Below are 9,351 nucleotides of genomic sequence, written 5' to 3' on the forward strand. Positions count from 1 at the left end.
CCTTTATATCAAGGTACAATGTAGAGGTATAATGTTCCCCTGTACCTTTATATCAAGGTATAATGTTCCCCTGTACCTTTATATCAAGGTATAATGTTCCCCTGTACCTTTATATCAGGGTATAATGTACCCCTGTACCTTTATATCAGGGTATAATGTTCCCCTGTACTTTTATATCAAGGTATAATGTAGAGGTCTAATGTTCCCCTGTACCTTTATATCATGGTATAATGTAGAGGTATAATGTACCCCTGTACCTTTATATCAGGGTATAATGTTCCCCTGTACCTTTATATCAAGGTATAATGTAGAGGTATAATGCTCCCTTGTACCTTTATATCAAGGTATAATGTAGAGGTCTAATGTTCCCCTGTGCCTTTATATCAAGGTATAATGTAGAGGTATAATGTTCCCCTGTACCTTTATATCAGGGTCTAATGTTCCCCTGTACCTTTATATCAAGGTATAATGTTCCCCTGTACCTTTATATCAGGGTATAATGTAGAGGTATAATGTACCCCTGTACCTTTATATCAGGGTATAATGTACCCCTGTACCTTTATATCAGGGTATAATGTACCCCTGTACCTTTATATCAAGGTATAATGTTCCCCTGTACCTTTATGTCAAGGTATAATGTTCCCCTGTACCTTTATATCAAGGTATAATGTAGAGGCATAATGTTCCCCTGTACCTTTATATCAAGGTATAATGTAGAGGTATAATGTTCCCCTGTACCTTTATATCAGGGTCTAATGTTCCCCTGTACCTTTATATCAAGGTATAATGTTCCCCTGTACCTTTATATCAGGGTATAATGTACCCCTGTACCTTTATATCAGGGTATAATGTTCCCCTGTACCTTTATATCATGGTATAATGTAGAGGTCTAATGTTCCCCTGTACCTTTATATCAAGGTACAATGTAGAGGTATAATGTTCCCCTGTACCTTTATATCAAGGTATAATGTTCCCCTGTACCTTTATATCAAGGTATAATGTTCCCCTGTACCTTTATATCAAGGTATAATGTTCCCCTGTACCTTTATATCAGGGTATAATGTACCCCTGTACCTTTATATCAGGGTATAATGTTCCCCTGTACTTTTATATCAAGGTATAATGTAGAGGTCTAATGTTCCCCTGTACCTTTATATCATGGTATAATGTAGAGGTATAATGTACCCCTGTACCTTTATATCAGGGTATAATGTTCCCCTGTACCTTTATATCAAGGTATAATGTAGAGGTATAATGCTCCCTTGTACCTTTATATCAAGGTATAATGTAGAGGTCTAATGTTCCCCTGTGCCTTTATATCAAGGTATAATGTAGAGGTATAATGTTCCCCTGTACCTTTATATCAGGGTCCAATGTTCCCCTGTACCTTTATATCAAGGTATAATGTTCCCCTGTACCTTTATATCAGGGTATAATGTACCCCTGTACCTTTATATCAGGGTATAATGTTCCCCTGTACCTTTATATCAAGGTATAATGTAGAGGTCTAATGTTCCCCTGTACCTTTATATCATGGTATAATGTAGAGGTATAATGTACCCCTGTACCTTTATATCAGGGTATAATATACCCCTGTACCTTTATATCAGGGTATAATGTTCCCCTGTACCTTTATATCAAGGTATAATGTAGAGGTCTAATGTTCCCCTGTACCTTTATATCAAGGTACAATGTAGAGGTATAATGTTCCCCTGTACCTTTATATCAAGGTATAATGTTCCCCTGTACCTTTATATCAAGGTATAATGTTCCCCTGTACCTTTATATCAGGGTATAATGTACCCCTGTACCTTTATATCAGGGTATAATGTTCCCCTGTACCTTTATATCAAGGTATAATGTAGAGGTCTAATGTTCCCCTGTACCTTTATATCAGGGTATAATGTAGAGGTCTAATGTTCCCCTGTACCTTTATATCATGGTATAATGTAGAGGTATAATGTACCCCTGTACCTTTATATCGGGGTATAATGTACCCCTGTACCTTTATATCAGGGTATAATGTTCCCCTGTACCTTTATATCAAGGTATAATGTAGAGGTCTAATGTTCCCCTGTGCCTTTATATCAAGGTATAATGTTCCCCTGTACCTTTATATCAAGGTATAATGTAGAGGTCAAATGTTCAATTCACACCGACATACTGTAGCTGTACATGATACATTTAGTATTCAATTCACACCGACAAACTGTAGCTGTACACGATACATTTAGTATTCAATTCACACCGACAAACTGTAGCTGTACATGATACATTTAGTATTCAATTCAGGAGTGGATGTGTGGTCGTCTGCTGCAATAGTCAATCAATCAAATATATTTATAAAGCCCTTTTTACATCAGCTGATATCTCAAAGTGCTGTACAGAAACCCAGCCTAAAACCCCAAACAGCAAGCAATGCAGGTGTAGAAGCATGGTGGCTAGGAAAAACTCCCTAGAAAGTCATGAAGCTAGGAAGAAACAGAGAGAGGAACCAGGCTCTGATGGGTGGCCAGTCCTCTTCTGGCTGTTTCGGGTGGAGAGGAACCAGGCTATGAGGGGTGGAGAGTATAGATCTAGAGAGGAACCAGGCTATGGGGGATGGCCAGTCCTCTTCTGGCTGTCCCGGGTGGAGGTTATAAACCTAGAGAGGAACCAGGCTATGAGGGGTGGCCAGTCCTCTTATGGCTGTCCCGGGTGGAGGTTATAAACCTAGAGAGGAACCAGGCTATGAGGGGTGGCCAGTCCTCTTATGGCTGTCCCGGGTGGAGGTTATAAACCTAGAGAGGAACCAGGCTATGAGGGGTGGCCAGTCCTCTTATGGCTGTCCCGGGTGGAGGTTATAAACCTAGAGAGGAACCAGGCTATGAGGGGTGGCCAGTCCTCTTATGGCTGTCCCGGGTGGAGGTTATAAACCTAGAGAGGAACCAGGCTATGAGGGGTGGCCAGTCCTCTTATGGCTGTCCCGGGTGGAGGTTATAAACCTAGAGAGGAACCAGGCTATGAGGGGTGGCCAGTCCTCTTATGGCTGTCCCGGGTGGAGGTTATAAACCTAGAGAGGAACCAGGCTATGAGGGGTGGCCAGTCCTCTTATGGCTGTCCCGGGTGGAGGTTATAAACCGAGAGAGGAACCAGGCTATGAGGGGTGGCCAGTCCTCTTATGGCTGTCCCGGGTGGAGGTTATAAACCTAGAGAGGAACCAGGCTATGAGGGGTGGCCAGTCCTCTTATGGCTGTCCCGGGTGGAGGTTATAAACCTAGAGAGGAACCAGGCTATGAGGGGTGGCCAGTCCTCTTATGGCTGTCCCGGGTGGAGGTTATAAACCTAGAGAGGAACCAGGCTATGAGGGGTGGCCAGTCCTCTTATGGCTGTCCCGGGTGGAGGTTATAAACCTAGAGAGGAACCAGGCTATGAGGGGTGGCCAGTCCTCTTATGGCTGTCCCGGGTGGAGGTTATAAACCTAGAGAGGAACCAGGCTATGAGGGGTGGCCAGTCCTCTTATGGCTGTCCCGGGTGGAGGTTATAAACCTAGAGAGGAACCAGGCTATGAGGGGTGGCCAGTCCTCTTATGGCTGTCCCGGGTGGAGGTTATAAACCTAGAGAGGAACCAGGCTATGAGGGGTGGCCAGTCCTCTTATGGCTGTCCCGGGTGGAGGTTATAAACCTAGAGAGGAACCAGGCTATGAGGGGTGGCCAGTCCTCTTATGGCTGTCCCGGGTGGAGGTTATAAACCTAGAGAGGAACCAGGCTATGAGGGGTGGCCAGTCCTCTTATGGCTGTCCCGGGTGGAGGTTATAAACCTAGAGAGGAACCAGGCTATGAGGGGTGGCCAGTCCTCTTATGGCTGTCCCGGGTGGAGGTTATAAACCTAGAGAGGAACCAGGCTATGAGGGGTGGCCAGTCCTCTTATGGCTGTCCCGGGTGGAGGTTATAAACCTAGAGAGGAACCAGGCTATGAGGGGTGGCCAGTCCTCTTATGGCTGTCCCGGGTGGAGGTTATAAACCTAGAGAGGAACCAGGCTATGAGGGGTGGATCTTTTTTGTGTGTCAGACATTTCTAAATGTACGTATATGAATAATTCAAACTAGTAGTGGATCTTTCAATATTCATAAAATGTTTGACGTGCATTATATCTATTTTAATACCTTCAAGGCCAGTGTCAAATTCGTTTGAATGATTGGACCAAGGCGTGTAGAATTCCACATTTAATAAATATCAAACTCACCAAAAACAATACTGAAGAAACCGAAACGTGACGTTCTGGGCTGCTCACAGGCAGCTACACAAAAACAAGATCCCACAATCTAAGGTGGGAAAAAGGGCTGCCTAAGTATGATCCCCAATCAGAGACAACGATACACAGCTGCCTCTGATTGGGAACGATACTAGGTCAACAAAGAAATAGAAACATAGATTTGCCCACCCAAGTCACACCCTGACCTAACCAAATAGAGAATAAAAAAGGCTCTCTAAGGTCAGGCCGTGACAGCCAGGGGTTTTCATAGTCTGAAAGGAGTCAATTGCCACCCGTAGGTCGTCCTGTTGCAAAAATGTTACGGTGTGGCAGATTCAGATTGTTAAGATAAATACACAACACACTTCGTCAAGTGAAGCTGGAGGAACTTATTATATTATATTATTCATTCCAAATATTAATTGGTGAGACAATTTCTCCATCATTTGTAACAATTTTCTGGTTGCGTTCTATGCTGAAGGATTAAGAAAAAAGGTAGATAAATTAAACCTGAATAACTAAATCTGAAACATTTCCCATTAGTTCCTGCCAAGGCAGCAGCTACTCTTCCTGGGGTTTATTATGGATCCCCATTAGTTCCTGCCAAGGCAGCAGCTACTCTTCCTGGGGTTTATTATGGATCCCCATTAGTTCCTGCCAAGGCAGCAGCTACTCTTCCTGGGGTTTATTATGGATCCCCATTAGTTCCTGCCAAGGCAGCAGCTACTCTTCCTGGGGTTTATTATGGATCCCCATTAGTTCCTGTCAAGGCAGCAGCTACTCTTCCTGGGGTTTATTATAGACCCCCATTAGGTCCTGTCAAGGCAGCAGCTACTCTTCCTGGGGTTTATTATGGATCCCCATTAGTTCCTGTCAAGGCACCAGCTACTCTTCCTGGGGTTTATTATGGATCCCCATTAGTTCCTGCCAAGGCAGCAGCTACTCTTCCTGGGGTTTATTATGGATCCCCATTAGTTCCTGCCAAGGCAGCAGCTACTCTTCCTGGGGTTTATTATGGATCCCCATTAGTTCCTGTCAAGGCAGCAGCTACTCTTCCTGGGGTTTATTATGGATCCCCATTAGTTCCTGCCAAGGCAGCAGCTACTCTTCCTGGGGTTTATTATGGATCCCCATTAGTTCCTGCCAAGGCAGCAGCTACTCTTCCTGGGGTTTATTATGGATCCCCATTAGTTCCTGCCGAGGCAGCAGCTACTCTTCCTGGGGTTTATTATGGATCCCCATTAGTTCCTGCCAAGGCAGCAGCTACTCTTCCTGGGGTTTATTATGGATCCCCATTAGTTCCTCCCAAGGCAGCAGCTACTCTTCCTGGGGTTTATTATGGATCCCCATTAGTTCCTGCCAAGGCAGCAGCTACTCTTCCTGGGGTTTATTATGGATCCCCATTAGTTCCTGCCAAGGCAGCAGCTACTCTTCCTGGGGTTTACTATGGATCCCCATTAGTTCCTCCCAAGGCAGCAGCTACTCTTCCTGGGGTTTATTATGGATCCCCATTAGTTCCTGCCAAGGCAGCAGCTACTCTTCCTGGGGTTTATTATGGATCCCCATTAGTTCCTGCCAAGGCAGCAGCTACTCTTCCTGGGGTTTATTATGGATCCCCATTAGTTCCTGCCAAGGCAGCAGCTACTCTTCCTGCGGTTTATTATGGATCCCCATTAGTTCCTGCCAAGGCAGCAGCTACTCTTCCTGGGGTTTATTATGGATCCCCATTAGTTCCTGCCGAGGCAGCAGCTACTCTTCCTGGGGTTTATTATGGATCCCCATTAGTTCCTCCCAAGGCAGCAGCTACTCTTCCTGGGGTTTATTATGGATCCCCATTAGTTCCTGCCAAGGCAGCAGCTACTCTTCCTGGGGTTTATTATGGATCCCCATTAGTTCCTGCCAAGGCAGCAGCTACTCTTCCTGGGGTTTATTATGGATCCCCATTAGTTCCTGCCAAGGCAGCAGCTACTCTTCCTGGGGTTTATTATGGATCCCCATTAGTTCCTCCCAAGGCAGCAGCTACTCTTCCTGGGGTTTATTATGGATCCCCATTAGTTCCTGTTACCAAGCAGGAGCTACTCTTCCTGGGGTTTATTATGGATCCCCATTAGTTCCTGTTACCAAGCAGGAGCTACTCTTCCTGGGGTTTATTATGGATCCCCATTAGTTCCTGCCAAGGCAGCAGCTACTCTTCCTGGGGTTTAATATGGATCCCCATTAGTTCCTGTTACCAAGGCAGCAGCTACTCTTCCTGGGGTTTATTATGGATCCCCATTAGTTCCTGCCAAGGCAGCAGCTACTCTTCCTGGGGTTTATTATGAATCCCCATTAGTTCCTGTTACCAAGGCAGCAGCTACTCTTCCTGGGGTTTATTATGAATCCCCATTAGTTCCTGCCAAGGCAGCAGCTACTCTTCCTGGGGTTTATTATGAATCCCCATTAGTTCCTGCCAAGGCAGCAGCTACTCTTCCTGGTGTTTATTATGGATCCCTATTAGTTCCTCCCAAGGCAGCAGCTACTCTTCCTGGGGTTTATTATGGATCCCCATTAGTTCCTCCCAAGGCAGCAGCTACTCTTCCTGGGGTTTATTATGGATCCCCATTAGTTCCTGTTACCAAGCAGGAGCTACTCTTCCTGGGGTTTATTATGGATCCCCATTAGTTCCTGCCAAGGCAGCAGCTACTCTTCCTGGGGTTTAATATGGATCCCCATTAGTTCCTGTTACCAAGGCAGCAGCTACTCTTCCTGGGGTTTATTATGGATCCCCATTAGTTCCTGCCAAGGCAGCAGCTACTCTTCCTGGGGTTTATTATGAATCCCCATTAGTTCCTGTTACCAAGGCAGCAGCTACTCTTCCTGGGGTTTATTATGAATCCCCATTAGTTCCTGCCAAGGCAGCAGCTACTCTTCCTGGGGTTTATTATGAATCCCCATTAGTTCCTGCCAAGGCAGCAGCTACTCTTCCTGGGGTTTATTATGGATCCCCATTAGTTCCTGCCAAGGCAGCAGCTACTCTTCCTGGGGTTTATTATGGATCCCCATTAGTTCCTCCCAAGGCAGCAGCTACTCTTCCTGGGGTTTATTATGGATCCCCATTAGTTCCTCCCAAGGCAGCAGCTACTCTTCCTGGGGTTTATTATGGATCCCCATTAGTTCCTGCCAAGGCAGCAGCTACTCTTCCTGGGGTTTATTGTGGATCCCCATTAGTTCCTGTTACCAAGGCAGCAGCTACTCTTCCTGGGGTTTATTATGGATCCCCATTAGTTCCTGCCAAGGCAGCAGCTACTCTTCCTGGGGTTTATTATGAATCCCCATTAGTTCCTGTTACCAAGGCAGCAGCTACTCTTCCTGGGGTTTATTATGAATCCCCATTAGTTCCTGCCAAGGCAGCAGCTACTCTTCCTGGGGTTTATTATGAATCCCCATTAGTTCCTGCCAAGGCAGCAGCTACTCTTCCTGGGGTTTATTATGGATCCCCATTAGTTCCTGCAGCTACTCTTTTAAAATAAATCAGTGCATCATATACTGTTACATCATTACATATCTACAACACAAAATGTATAATAGCACCATACAACATAAGTTTTATAGTTTTATATATACATACTTTTATCCGTTAAAAAATATATATGATTCTACTGCTGCATCAGTTACCTGATGTGGAATAGAGTTCCATGTAGTCATGTCTCTATGTAGTACTGTGGAATAGAGTTCCATGTAGTCATGTCTCTATGTAGTACTGTGGAATAGAGTTCCATGTAGTCATGGCTCTATGTAGTACTGTGGAATAGAGTTCCATGTAGTCATGTCTCTATGTAGTACTGTGGAATAGAGTTCCATGTAGTCATGGCTCTATGTAGTACTGTGGAATAGAGTTCCATGTAGTCATGGCTCTATGTAGTACTGTGGAATAGAGTTCCATGTAGTCATGGCTCTATGTAGTACTGTGGAATAGAGTTCCATGTAGTCATGTCTCTATGTAGTACTGTGGAATAGAGTTCCTTGTAGTCATGGCTCTATGTAGTACTGTGGAATAGAGTTCCATGTAGTCATGGCTCTATGTAGTACTGTGGAATAGAGTTCCATGTAGTCATGTCTCTATGTAGTACTGTGGAATAGAGTTCCATGTAGTCATGTCTCTATGTAGTACTGTGGAATAGAGTTCCATGTAGTCATGTCTCTATGTAGTACTGTGGAATAGAGTTCCTTGTAGTCATGGCTCTATGTAGTACTGTGGAATAGAGTTCCATGTAGTCATGTCTCTATGTAGTACTGTGGAATAGAGTTCCTTGTAGTCATGGCTCTATGTAGTACTGTGGAATAGAGTTCCATGTAGTCATGGCTCTATGTAGTACTGTGGAATAGAGTTCCATGTAGTCATGGCTCTATGTAGTACTGTGGAATAGAGTTCCATGTAGTCATGGCTCTATGTAGTACTGTGGAATAGAGTTCCATGTAGTCATGGCTCTATGTAGTACTGTGGAATAGAGTTCCATGTAGTCATGGCTCTATGTAGTACTGTGGAATAGAGTTCCATGTAGTCATGGCTCTCTGTAGTACTGTGCACCTCCCATAGTCTGTTCTGGACTTGGGGACTGTGAAGAGACCTCTGGTGGCATGTCTTGTGGGGTATGACTGGGTGTCCAAGCTGTGTGCCAGTGGTTTAAACAGACAGCTTAGTAGTGATGCAGTCAGTAGGCAGATTTCCAGGTTTATTTGACAAAAGCAATGTTTTATTTAATTTGTATTTCAACATGTGTAGTGGAAACAGCAGATGTCAGAATCATGTTGTCTTCAAACTCCCTTACACATGTTCCAGATGTATGGGTTTAATGTTGTTACACATGTTACAGATGTATGGGTTTAATGTTGTTACAGATGTATCATGTAAGATGTATGGGTTTAATGTTGTTACATATGTATGGGTTTAATGTTGTTACATATGTATGGGTTTAATGTTGTTCCAGATGTATGGGTTTAATGTTGTTCCAGATGTATGGGTTTAATGTTGTTACATATGTATGGGTTTAATGTTGTTCCAGATGTATGGGTTTAATGTTGTTACATATGTATGGGTTTAATGTTGTTACAGATGTATCAGATGTATGGGTTTAAT

Source organism: Oncorhynchus kisutch, linkage group LG10 (genome assembly GCF_002021735.2).
Source record: "Oncorhynchus kisutch isolate 150728-3 linkage group LG10, Okis_V2, whole genome shotgun sequence".
NCBI classification, from domain to species: Eukaryota; Metazoa; Chordata; class Actinopteri; order Salmoniformes; family Salmonidae; genus Oncorhynchus; species Oncorhynchus kisutch.